The following is a 14,323-nucleotide window of genomic DNA, read 5'->3' as shown; positions in this document are numbered from 1 at the left end:
TGCATCAGGGTCTGCCGCTCTAACCATTGAGCCACACTTCTCTCTAACATGAGCTTCGATTGGAATTTAATAGAGCATATTATCAAGCCCATTATCGCCACTTTATCAGCAGTTTCTCGCCGATAAAGCGGCGATAATTTTATCGCCAAGGCTTGATAATATGCCCCCATGTTTTTAGGTTCTTCCTGAACAGGGACAGGTTTGGAATGGACCTGATCGACAGAGGAAGTGGGTTCCATTCCTTCACTGTAGAGTTTACAAATCCTCTACCTCCCCAGATTGCTTGTTTAAATCTGTTGACAATTACAATGCCTCAAAATAAAAGGGCAGGAAAGTGCCATATCTACAAGATACAGCGCATTCATGTTCTTTTCCCCAGCGCTGGAGCACAATGTGCCTCCAATGCAGACACCCTTGCGCCATGGTGCAAGAATGTCTGCGTTGCAGTGGTGATTGTTTTTGTGCAGGAAGGAACACCTTCCTGCACAAAAACAAACACAAGGGGAGTTTTACTCTTTCTATGTGTGCTGCAGAGCGCAGCACACATAGAAAAAGGAAAAACAAGGAGAAATATAGGTATTTCTCCTCGTTGCGCCTCCCTCATGCCTCCCCTGGGGGGCTGTAGGAATCTGATGCATTCCCAGGTCTACAAAACCTTGTAAATCTGGGAATGCATCACGTTCCATGGAAGGTACGTGGAAACACCCACAGCAACAGCCGTGGAAGGCCACTTTCATGCACAGTAATGCGTGAAAGGGGGCAATATTTGTAAGACTATAAAAAGCCGCGCAGGGTGGCTTTACGTGGCCTTGGAAACATGGGCAGGCACACTGCGCCGCCGGTGCATCAAAAAAAGTGATGCACTAGCGGCGCAATGGGCTTGTAAATAAGCCCCTTTGGTGGGATCCATGCCAAATATTGAGAACAATCACTTACAACTTGAATTATAACGACTTAATTCTAATGTATAGTAAATTGACAGGCTAGCCACTGATTAGGGAAAACATTCCCATTTCCTTCCAATGTTTCTAAATGTATCCTATGTAGATATCCTGAAATCTTGCATTGATCCAAGTCTCTCGTATCTATGTTGAATACCTCTGCCTTAGAACCCTGCACTTCTAAACTTTCACTAAAACAAATCTAAACCAAAAATGGTAAACGATATGGTACACACAGGAGATCGCAGTCATTGAGATGATCTTAGCCATGTATGTGAATCAGTTGAAAAATGTCTTGCAATTTGTAAAATGCAGTTCTTCTTAAAACATATAACAATTTACTTTGTATAGCTGTTCGTTATGAAGGAATTCTCTTTGAGTGACCTGGAGTCAATACATTTTGTGACCTGCCTTAAGAACATTTTATCAAGGTCGCCTCACCCTTATCATACTGACACATCACATCTTTGTAGGATTACTTTCTAAGAGATCTACATTACATGCTAGAAGTCAGACATGATTCCCACAGTGATCCACACCACACCAGAAGGATGCATACTATTTACATGCTTTTGAATTAGTCTTCACTCATAATCCAAAACTCTTGAATCTTTTTAAGTTTGATTCCACAGTTCAGTCCTATCTGACTTCGATGACCTATCCTGCCCTGGCCATCTTGCCCATTTCAGGGTAACTGTTACCCAGCATTTGCTACAACTCAAGCACTTAGGTCACTCTGCCATTAACTTCATTTCAACCTGCTGTCAATCAGATATTGAGACTGAGATACTGAGAAATGTTTAACAGTTAAATTGGTTGCAGAATAATTAACAAATTGGTTGAGTATCACTTGCAAACACTTACGTATTTAAGCATATGATTATTAAATGACTTTTAGACTTGACTTATTCAGCAGGTCTACCCCCAGACCTTAGCTTTAGGGCCTACATTTTTTGACCCTCTTTTTGATCGTTTTGGGACTCTGGCCACTTTACCTCTGTTATTGAGTGCTGAAGTGCATATGCCCCTATGGCAAGTTATGTAAATGGATTAGGTTTTCCACTTTTGGCTTATTTGATTTATTACTAAGTCCCTAGTATAGTGCAATGTTAGTGCCTAGGTTCTGTAAATCAAATACTGCTAGAGGCCTGCAGCACTGATTGTGCCACCCATACAAGCAGCCTTTCAAAGAGTTCTCAGACCTACCACTTCAGTGTCTGTGCACAGTTGTGACTGCCATGTCCACTGGGCAAGTGCCCCCACATATCAGGCCCTAACCTTCCCTTTTCTTACAGGTAAAACCCCCCCTCAGTTAGGCCCAGGGTCCCCCCATGGGCAGGGTGCAGTGTATGTGAAAAGTAGGACATGTACTGGTGTTTGGGAATGTCCTGATAGTGAAATGCAGGGTATTTCATTTTTCAGTATTGAAAGGCTATCTATCCCGTAGGTTAGAATGGGAGTTTAATTATAACACATTATGGATATATCGTCCCGTTCGGACACAATAGAGAAATGGAGTTTAGTGCGCCTGAACTCAGAATGTAGAAATGCATCTTTTAGTAAAGATTATTTTTATGCTCTGTGTTTGAAAACACCACTTTTAGAAAGCAAGTATTTCTTGCTTAGCCATCCTGTGTGCCTCTGCTGGCTTGTGGATTTACTGTCTGGCTTTGGAGTGACAGGGGCTGGGGATGTGCATTCTCTTTCAGACAGCCACTGCGGGGTCGAGGTGTGTCCTGCCTTTTCTTGATGAGTCAGGGCTGGGCTGAATTCAGAGTACTGTGGGGAGTTTCACTAGCACCTGAATAGGCCTGGTCTGCCTTTAGAGTGGTGGGAGGAGATTTCCCTTGAACCTCAATGAACCTTGTCTGACTTGACCAATGCTGTCTCCACCTCCTGCGGGGAAGCTGGACCTGAGAGGGCAGGAATGGTTTGGGCTGAGCACAGACACCCTTCGCCCAAAAGAACAAAGAGAAACTGAGTATAAATATTGGGGCCAGACCCCAGAAGTTCTGATTACTACTGAACTAAGGAACCTGCCAAGAAGCAGAGCTGGAAAAAATGTCAGGAGGAACTTTGCTGTGTGCTCTCCTGTGTTGGCTTGCTCCTTGCTGCTTCTGTCTTGGGCAGGAAAAGGACTGGATTGTGCTTTCATCATCCTGCTGTTAGAGTTTCCTCCAAGGGCTTGAAGTAGAGCTTGCCTCTTATTGGAATTCTTAGGGAGATAAAAGACTTCAGAGAACTCGCTTGGATCAAGGAACCTGCCAAAAAGATGAGCTGGAAGAACTGCCAGGAGGAGTACTGCCCCTTTGCTGTGTTGTTGCTTTGCTGGGTTGACCTTCTGTTGCTGCTTCTGCCTTGGGCAGTGAAAGGACTGGACTGAACTTTCTTCACTCACCGCTAAGTATCTCCAAGGGCTTGAGATAGAGCTTGCCTCCTATTCACAAAGTCTCAGGAAGAGCAAAGACTTTACTTACTTCTGAGTACCACTTCTGGAACCGTGGGTTTCAGTTGCCACAGAGGGGAAAGCAGCCGACACCGTAACTGACACAGCAGCTGGCTCCATGTCCTGGAGGGACCACAGAAGGCACTGCTGCACTTCGCACTGCAACCCTGTTCTCACCAACGATGACAACCGCTGCTGCCACTGAGCCACTGCTTGCACCGCGACCTGTTGCTTCACTCCGCCACCCAGGTCTCACCGATGATGTTACTGCACTCTGACCTTGACACCCGTGACTGCACCGTGGTTTGTGGGCACTGCTCATAAGTCACACGACGCACCGCCTCATCCCACACCGCAGTCTGGGCCGACCGACACCAGCTCCCATAAACCAGCACTGTCACTTGCACCGTGACTTGTCAGCACTGCAACGAGCACGGCCCCACTTTGCACTGCAGCCCTGGTCTCACCGAAGCCACTGGATGACTGTCACCAAGCCACTGCCTCCACCGTGACTTGAGGGCACCCCACGTCGCACTGCTACGCTTCACATCGCAACCATGATGGTTGGCACGATGGGCCCGACCAACACGGTCAGCTGGAACCAAAGGTAATGTTTATGAGTCTGCTGACACTAACGCCGGTCCGCCCCAACGCAGTTGGCCATAACTGTTGTATTCTGTTGTTTTCAGCACCGCGGTTGCCCCGGACGGGGCTACCAGCTTTAAGGAACTGCATTTTAAAGTCATTCTAGCAAAGTGCATCTATTTGATTATTGTATGTTGGTCTTTTATCGTTTTGGTCTAGTTTGCACAGAAAAATATTGGTTATTTTTCTAAAACTGGTGTGGTGTCCTTTTGTAGTGTTTTCACTGTATTACTGTTGGTTATGTGCAAATGTTTAACACACTGCCTTGTCGTGTACTTTCTATGGTACCCATGCAGGACCTGTGTGTTTGGATAACATAAACTGTGCGAATGGTGGCAGACTGGTTCCGTACACCCCCACAAGAAATGTTAGCCTGTTTGCATATAAGCTAGCTCACAGTGCCATTAGTGTCTCCACTTATCGGGGCGAGATTAGTTTCTAGCAACCTTAGAACATTACAACCCTGATCCCTCAGATCGTGGAAACAATGTACTACTTTTCGCTCAGACACTCGTACTCATTTAGTTTATCTCAGATATACACGGAATAAACAGTCTGGGAGTTTCAATAAGGGTTTATTGAACAATTGTTATTCTTGTGTAAAAGATATGAGCTGCAACAACCATTATACAGTAGAAGAGATATATGATTAGCAATACCATGAATATAAAAGGATAGTACAGGTCTATCATTGTGCAATAATCATGAATAAATACATGAATATGAAATGCATGCTAAAAGTTTGCGTACTCCTACGATGCCTATCTAGTTGTACCTAAGTGTATCTAGCATGTGAATAAGTATAAAGCCAAGTATCCCTCTAGGATTTAGTCGAACCCTATTACCTGAAGTGTGAGAATAAGGGAGCGCTTCTTGGTCTCAGACCACTGTCAGCTGGAGGCTCTGCATGCAGGAGCCTCAGCATCTCTGGTAAGTGTGTCGGCCTGGAAGTCTCGGTTCCCTCCAACCACTGCTAGCAAGAGGTGCTGTAATTATACAGCAAAGTATATAGAGTCCCTTTGTCCCTTGTTGTTGTGTTAGTCATTGTTGGGTATGAGGATGACGTATGTGATGAACCTTGTGCGTAGATATTAGGAAGGTGGTGTATAGCCCCTGCTGGTTTCCAAGTAGCCTTATGAATATTCATTCATACTGTGTCAATCTTAAGATGAAGTCATAGAACACTATTGTCCAGGGAAATCCTCCTTCTGCACCCAGGCCTAGAACTAGGTAAATGGTTCAGTCCATAAAAGGCGTTCAATCCTTAAAAAGCTTGTTACTGTTTAATGTAGGGCAGGTTATGTAGGTGAAAGGGTATGATGTTACCTGGGCCTATATTAGGGTACCTATATGAAACTTAACAGCTTCTGAGGTAAGTCTGACTGATCATGCCAAGCTACCAAGGGGGTCAGCAGGGGTTATTTCAGTAGTGTATCTTCCTTATCCTGTCTAGAGGAAGGTTCCCAATATGGACAAAGGTGCAAACCATTGCCAACTAGAGACCCCATTTCTAAAAATTACCTATTGCATTGTTATTTTCAGCCAATTGATCATTCACTGTGTAGGCACTCTGTGTGCAGGTAAAAATCCACAATAATCAATTCATGATGAGAGTCTTTCTGCCTCCCATTTTGTCAACTTCAAAGGTTTACTCTCTGACTGTCAGCTTGCCCTTGTTATTCGACCTTCATTCTTATTTATGCTGTGATTGCTGTGTTTGCTCATTTGATCCTTTGCATACCTTGTTTAATTTATTTTGCGCAAGTCCAGCTGATTGCTATCCCAGAGCCCGCTTTCCTAAAATCTGTTACTTCTGGGCACTTCAGGATCTGGTGAAGGTCATCAATGTGAGGCCTGCAATTTCTTGGTTCCACTGCCTCTCTGCAACTTTCATTGTTTTACTGTGTCTACCCTTTCTCTTGCTCCAAGGAATGGATCAGTGGTATAACTTACTTGTGAAAAAGTGTGAAAGGGGTAGGGTCATTGAAAGCACCTAATGGCAGTGCAGGGGCCCTGTATATCCATACTCCTTGGGTTCTGATTGGTCAGTTCAAATATTACTGACTTCCCTGACCTAACCTGCGGTGTCAAATTGAGTCCATTCTGCATAACGGTACACCCCTTGGCTTCATGTTTTTTCTGACCTTTCATCATTTGCCTGGTTGACTGGGGTATGCACCCCGGCCAGGCAGGAACCACCACTCCAGTAAGGGTAATCTAAATACTCACTAAAAGATAACCTCTGCTCACCATATGGTAACTTGGCACAGAGCAGTCAGGCGTATCTAAAGAGACAATGTATAAAGTAGTTGTACAACACACACACAGTAACACAATGAATACAGGACAAAAAGACTTCACACAGGTTTAGAAAAAAAGATTATTATATTATGGCCCCCTGTGCTTAGCAGCACTAACTAGTAAGGGTTTCTCTCTTATGGCCAGATCATCTATCTTCTCTTTAAATCTGTTTATGAATTTGACTTTATATAATTTATTTGAACTTGTTATTAGTTTACCAGTAGTTGCCTACCAGCAGGGCAGTCAGCGATAGGCAACAACAGGTTGCTGGACCCTTGTTTGAAATTGTTTAACCCTCACTGTGTTTAGCATTTTAGAGATCTAGCTCTAGTGCTATGTCATTATGCCCCCCTGGCACCCCCCCATTTTTCCTGCACTTCAAAATGAAGGCTGCAGCGCATTCAAGCAGCAGGTGCGTGCAACAGGTGCACCGCTTGTGTGTCAAAGGCAAGTCCTTCTGCACCAGTCCTGGGCCGGAATGCGACCAGCACCAGCCCCCCTGCCCATTTGGCCTCAGACCTCATTCACAAATGCACTTACTCAAATGAGGATCATCTCTCCTTCCGAGCGAATGGTAAGTCCCCTCTTGCATTATGCCACATCTATGAGACAGCCAAAATCAAATAGTCTGCCCATCATGTAAGTTTGCGCTAAGTAACATAAAAATATAGGAGAAAGTCTTATTGTAACCGAACCCACTAAACAATCACCAGAAAAAACCAATAGGATGTTCTCTTATCATGCCTAGATCACTACTTAAAAACTGCATTGTATTTAAAGACTTTATAGATCAGCATCAAACCCTTTTAGCATTTATAACTAAAACTTGGCTTAACCTGGCTGAATGTCTGGATCTTATTAATGGCGAACCATCAGGCTATTCCATATATAGGCACAGCCGCTCCACACGCAGAGGAGGTGGTCTTGCGGTTATCTTCAGACAAAATGATACTGCTATGTGCACACCATTTCCCCCAAACAATGACTATGAAGCATTTACTTTCAAAATAAAGTTAAATGCTAAAATTACTTTTAACAGAATTCTTATCTACCGACCTCAGACAATGTATTGGTTTGTTTCTTGAAACCAGATTGGACTCTACAAATTTTACACTTCTCTGGGAATGTAATTATCACCTGGAGAAAACATTAGATAAAGATTACAGCCTTCTTATAGAAACTCTGACCAGTTTTGGCCTCCAACAAATAATTTACCTCCCTTCCCATAACTCTGGATGTACACTAGATGGAATTTTCACTGTCACCCAACCCTCTCTTTCCGCCAGGCCCTTTCCCTGGCATGGCCTGATCACTCAGCTTTATTGTTTGATATTACATCCACTTGCTCGTCCACTCTTACCGTACCATCCTTGCCAAGCAAAACCATCAGACCACGGCACAAAATAGTCCCAGAAAATCTCAATAACATTTTTTCAGTCTCCACACCTTCTGTGGCAATAGATCCAGACAAAATGGCCGCCAACTACCACACATGGCTAGCGAATGCTACCAACCTTCCAGCCCCACCCTCCACTTCCTGAAATGGCAGAAAATTGCCATCTGAACCATGGTATTGCTGCAAACTAAGGGCACAAGAAAGAGTATAAATGGAGACTTTACTACCATTATATTGACAAACTTGATTTAAAAAAAGCCCTGCTGAACTACTACGTCGTGAATTTGGAAGAAACATCATCCGATTTTATCAAGAAAATAGAAACAGCTAAAATTTCTACTAAAGAGTTATTTAAACAGTAAAAGCTTTGCAATCCAAAGTATTAAGCGTCTTCTCTGCATTTTATTCTGGCATTTCAAAGGCTATTGATCACCCCTGCCAGTATTGCCTGGATGAAGACCAGTGTCTCCTCATTAACTTTTCCCCACTCTCAAAAGAACAATTTCTCAAGCTACTATCCTGCTCTAAATCAGGTTCCCTAGTAGAAATCAGTCCCCCCAAAAAATTCTTCATCAGGTACCTGAAGTGGTCACGGCTCACCTCACTCCCATTTTTAATGGAATAATACATGAACATTTCCCAAAGCTTGGAAAAAGGCTTCCATTCTGCCTCTGATAAAAAACGCCACAAATTTGCCGCCAGACGACAGTAATCATCGCCCTGTATCCCACTTACCTTTCCCAGCAAAAATCATTGACAAAGCACTAAATTAAAAATGTTCATCCTTCATCAACGAAAACAATCTACTAGATGCAGTTCAGTTTAGTTTTGGCAACCAACATAGTACGGAAACAGAACTCATAGTTCCTGCAAAAAATATAAGAAACATTATGGACAGAGGCAAAAACTCTGCCTTGATACCTTTGGACCTCTCGATGTCCTTTGAAAGCATTAACCACAATATTTGAATAAGCTGTCTACACAAGCTGGGCATTGGGGACACCGCCCTCTCTTTTCTTGCCTCGTTCCACTTGGACAGGAAACAACAGTACCCATGAATGATTTTGTTTCAAAGTCCTTCGCTCTCTCCTGTGGCACTCCACAGGGTGCATCCCTGAATCCTATGCTATTTAATTCTTATGCCAGTCCCTTAACCAACTTAATATATCTTTTGGTTTGTCAGTGATATTGTACGCTGATGATACAAAAATCGTTGTTTCTGTACCAGACAGCTATTCAATTCTGGAAATGCATGGAGAACATCAGCGCATGAATGAGTCAAAACTGCCTGAGACTTAATCCGGGGAAAAAATGAGGTTCTTTTATTAGGCAATAACTTCACCTTTTGGTCCCCACATTAGTGGCCACAGGTCTTAGGTTCTCTTCCCACACTGGTTGACAAAGTGAGAAACCTTGGGATCATTTTCGAGAAACAGCTTGATTTCGAGAATCAGGTACACCAAATTGTTTCCTCTGTTTTCTATCTTCTAAAGATCTTCAGGAAAATTCTTCCATACATTTCCTCCCATCTACAAAAGGTCCATTGTCACAGCACTGATTTTGTCCAAATTAGATTACTGCAATGGACTACATATAAATATGCAGCATAAATTGCATAAAATGCATAAAATGCATAAAATGCATATAATGCATAAAATGCAGCAAAGTTGTTGTTTACCATCGATTCCCAGCGCTTAGAGGCCTGTAGGTGATTGAGCGCGCTACAAATCAAAAATAACAATAACAATAACAAATTATTGACAAAACTCCAGATCTTACAGAATGTGACAGCACATTTGATTTTCGGTCTTGCCAAACACCATTTGGACTCTACAGCACTGCAAAAACTCCACTGGCTGCCTATAAAGAAACAATCACTTTTAAGGCTCTGTGTATATCCTTTAAGGTCCTGCACAACTCTGGACCATACTATTTTATTTAGAAATCTTGTGGGTATTTGCCTTCCCGATCACTACGCCCCATGACCTCCTAAAATGTAACAGTCCCCTTCTTTAGGAAAGCTCGATGGGGCAGCAAATGTTTGCTGGCTAGCACCACAAAAATCTGTAGTTCCCTTCCTCTTAACCTTAAAGAGTCACAACGCCTTCTCCAATTCAGAAAGACTTTGGAAACAAGGCGTTTTAATCACTAGCGATCTCCTCTGTTCTCATATTCTCTTAGTAATCTGGCTCCTCCCAAGACACCTTCAGATAATCAATCTCTAAATAAAATACATTAACATAACATAACATTAACATATTCTGAACAAAACAAGACCAAAACAACAAAGATCCAATGTATACAAGAGTTAGATATTGAATTGTAAAGGAATAAATGCAGTAAAGTGCTTAGAAACAAGTATCGCTAAAAACGCTACTTTAGATCGTGCAGTACTAGGGTAAAGTCAAAGTTCGGGCCGACATCGATGGAGTACCAGCCGGCTACAGTACCTACACAGGCCTCAGTGAACAAAGTACCTTTTCGGGTCGCAAACAGCGAGATGCGTCAATGTCAAGGCCAGCAGATGCAGGATGTGTCAATAATATCCATGCAGTGAAGGCAATGAGTAAGTTGTGAAGACTGGTGCCGGAGTTGAGAGACATCGAGCGATACCCTGTATTCTGCCATGCAGTCGAGGGGATGTGACGATCTCACCTAGCTGCAGAGGCAGTGATACGCTCTCCGATGCATCGATCTCCAGAGGCAAAGCTTTGCTTCCAATGCAATGTGCTGATTTAACTCCTGCAACCAGGTCAATGCAAGCAGACTGGAGATGTATTAACATCCACGTTGCAAGTATCAAGGCCACTTCCAGTGAACCAAGCACATGAGCAGGGCTAGATACTTTGATATCCAACAGAGTCTCTAGCAACAGAGGGCAAGTCAACAAGCCTCTAGAGACCACTTGGAGTGAAGAGAGAGTCCATCTCTCCTTCAGCAGAGTCAGAGAGCAACAGGAAGCAGGACCACAAACAGAAAAACAGGCTTTCCAGATTAGCAGTCCAGTTGAGTACTTAAGCACAACAGCAGTTGCTCTGGAGGAAATTCAGTTATACATCTAGTTGTGTTTGACTTTAGGGTGTCAGAGGCCCAGTACTTAAACCCAAAAGTGACTTTGATGTGGGAATGACTTTAAAGCCGCTCTTTGAAGAGCACAAGTATACCTTTTAACCCAGTTCTATCTGCCAGGCTATCTTTGGGGGGTAAACATTCCTATGTGTGGGGCCAGGACACTGCCTATTCAAATGAAGTTTTAGCCCCTCTGTTGGACCTGTCCCTTTTTGCCGGGTTATCCCCAAACATTATGCCTTCTCCCTCCTGTTTTTCTGACCTGTCATTGCTGACTGTAGAACTCTGAGCACTTTACCACTGCTAACCAGTGCTTAGGTTCATATTATATCTGTCTAAAGTGTATTGGTGATAGGTTTAACCATGATTGGCATATTTGATTCACTAGCAAGTCCCTAGTGAAGTGCACCAGACTGGCCGAGGCCCTGAAAATCATATTCTACTTGTGGGCCTGCAGCACTGACTGTGACACCTACATGGGTAACCCTTCAAACATGTCTCAGGCAGTTTTATTCTGCTATTTCGACCTAGCAAGGGCACCCATTTTCCAGGCCCAAACCTTCCCTTTTAATACATGTAAGGCACCCCATATGTACGCCCCAGTTAACCCCATTAGCAGGGTGCAGTGTATTTAAAAGGTAGGTCATTTTTTACATGTCCTAATAGAAGAATTCCGCAAATTTCATTTTTCACTATTGCACGGACTATCTTTACCATGAGGGAAACATGGGGATCGGCTTGAAATATCTTTTAAGTGTATTTTCCCATTGGGGACAGATAGAGATTTGGAGTTTGGGGTCACTGAACTCACAATTTAAAAATGCATCTTTTGGTGCTTAACCATTCTGTGCCTCTGCCTGTCTGTAGAATACACATCTGGGTTAGCTGACAGTTGGGCTCTTGTGCATTCACCATAGACAGTCACACAAAGGAAGCTGAGGTGAGCCTTGCAAATCCTGATGGCCCATCACCAGGTGTCACTGACACCTGGATAGAACTCTGTCTGCCCTCACACAAAGCGTTTTCCACCCCACTGTAGTGTGTCAGGAGCCAGGTCAGGGATAGGTATTATCTTGTTGTCAGCGTTTGCCAAATGGGACCCAAAGAGTACGTGGTTGAATGCTTCTAATCAGGATTTATTTCTAAACAACAAAAGATATTCGGTGAGGAATCCAGCTTTCTGGAAGGTATCCTTCGGTTGCTGCCTTCCCTCAGTCCACTCCTGGCGTGTACCCTCTCCGGGTAGCTCAAACAAAGAAAAAAACAAGCACTACTATTTTTTTTTTTTTTTTTTTTATTGGCAAATTCAGAACATAAAACATAAATATACAGAATAAACAATATGGAATGACACGGTATACATGGATTACGAGGTACGTACACAGATATACATAATCAAAGTTCTACCTCAGGGAAAGATATGACAATTAAGAGAAGGAGCACTAAAAAGAAAGATGAAGAATGATACAACAGGAGAAAAAAGAAACAGCAAATGGAAAAGAAAGGAAAGATAGCATCAAGATCAGAATCGATCAGAGGCCCTATATCTGGTTTCCCCTTTCTTCATTGTACCACCTGGTAATAGGTTCCCATATCTGTTTTCCTATTGCTCTCATTTTCCTACCTCTTGTGGCATATATTGAGATTTCTTGTTTATAGATAGCTATGAAGCGACTAAGCCACATATTAAAGGTAGGGGGCTCTGTATCTTTCCACCTAGCTGCTAGAATTATCCGTAACACGGCGTATCCCAGAAAAAGTACTGCCTGTTCTTCTCTATTGTGTTTCAAAGAATCATCATGACCCAATAGGAGCAATGTTATAGAATCATAAATACGATGCCCAAAAATTTGGGTCCAGAATTCCAACATCATAGTTTTAATTGTTACCAGTGTAGGGCATTCAGCAAACATGTGTAGGAGATTTGCGAGTGGTTGTTTGCATCTAGGACAGTTATCATCAGTCCTGAGCCCCCATGCAAACAATTTGGCTGGCGTATAGTATAAATTATAGATGATTCTATAATATTGAGCCTCTAAGTTAGAGGCTATAAAATATCTTGTAGAAAGGGCTAATGAAAGATCTACATCTACATTTGGGTTAGTTAATTTTAAGGCCCAAGATTGTTCCGTGCGTTCTAAATCATCAGGAGTGTTGGCCAAAAGTAGCTGATATAGGACCCCGATTCTGGTAGATTTTTTCCCTATAATGTCAAAAATTGGAATATTATCTAGTAGAATTTTTGGTTTGGTATTATAGATACTAGCTGATATTTGATAAAATTTTAAGAAGTCACTCGCGGGGACATTATATCTCACTTGAAAGAGCTCAAAAGAAAGTGGGAGATTATTACCAAAAAAATCTCCGATTGTTTTAATACCAAGGAGCTCCCACCTCTGGAATCTACTGTCATTAAGGATATTAGGAAAAATTTTACATTGCCATAAAGGTGTATATTTCGTATATGTAGGAAGGCCTAGATGTTTGCCGACAGCTTTCCAGACTGAACGAGCATCTAAAACAGTCTTTAATTTAATTTTTTTATAGTAAGATGCTTCAACCTGCCTTAAAAAAAGTCCCTTATGTTTTTTACCTAGACTGAGTTCATATATCGATGGTATGTATGGAGTTATAAAGGTTGGGCCTCCTGGTTTAGCAGTCAAAAGAGGATCCATGTGTTGCAATAATGATGCCCAAAAATATAATCTTAAATTTGGTAAGGCTAGGCCGCCTCTACTTTGAGGGAGTGCTAGCAGGGGGAGGGCCCGCCTTATTTTTCCATAGCTCCACATAAACTTTGCTATGAGGGAGTCTATAGTCTTTATAAAGTGCTCCCCAGGTAAAAGGGGGATTGCTCTGAAAAAATATAAAACACGCGGGAATACGTTCATTTTAACGTAGTTGGCCCTACCTAAAATAGAGAGGTGTAGACTGTCTACCCTTCTTAGATCGCTTTTAATTTTATCAATGAGGGGAGAATAATTAATATCGCTAATCTTACTTATCTCTGCCGAGAGTACTACACCTAGATAAGTGGCTTGTTTAACCCTAAGTGTGCTTTCGTATTGGGTGTTACTAGTGGATAATACCATAGTCTTATCTCTATTCAAAGAGTACCCTGAGTACTTCCCAAAAACGTGGGTAATTGTCTCGATTTCATGGACTGCTTCAGATGGTTTAGTGGTTATTATGGCAATGTCATCCGCATATGCCATAACTTTGGTGGAAAAGGATCCTGTAGATACTGGTTGTATGGATGTTGAGATTAATAATTTTTGAATAAGGGGGTCTATATAGAGTGCAAATAGGACCGGGGAGCATGGGCAACCCTGCCTTGTACCTCTCTGGATCGTGATAACTTCCGACTCATTTCCTGCTATACAGATTTTTGCCGTGGGGTTAGTATAAATGGCTTTAATGGCATTGATAAAATTATTTCCAAAATGTTTGCTTTCCAAGATGTTCCAGAGAAACTGCCATGATACTCGATCGAATGCCTTTTCGGCATCGAGGAAGATCATCGAC

The sequence above is a fragment of the Lissotriton vulgaris genome, chromosome 12 (assembly GCF_964263255.1).
Source record: "Lissotriton vulgaris chromosome 12, aLisVul1.2, whole genome shotgun sequence".
Classification (NCBI taxonomy): domain Eukaryota; kingdom Metazoa; phylum Chordata; class Amphibia; order Caudata; family Salamandridae; genus Lissotriton; species Lissotriton vulgaris.
Note: the sequence above shows the minus strand (reverse complement) of the source record.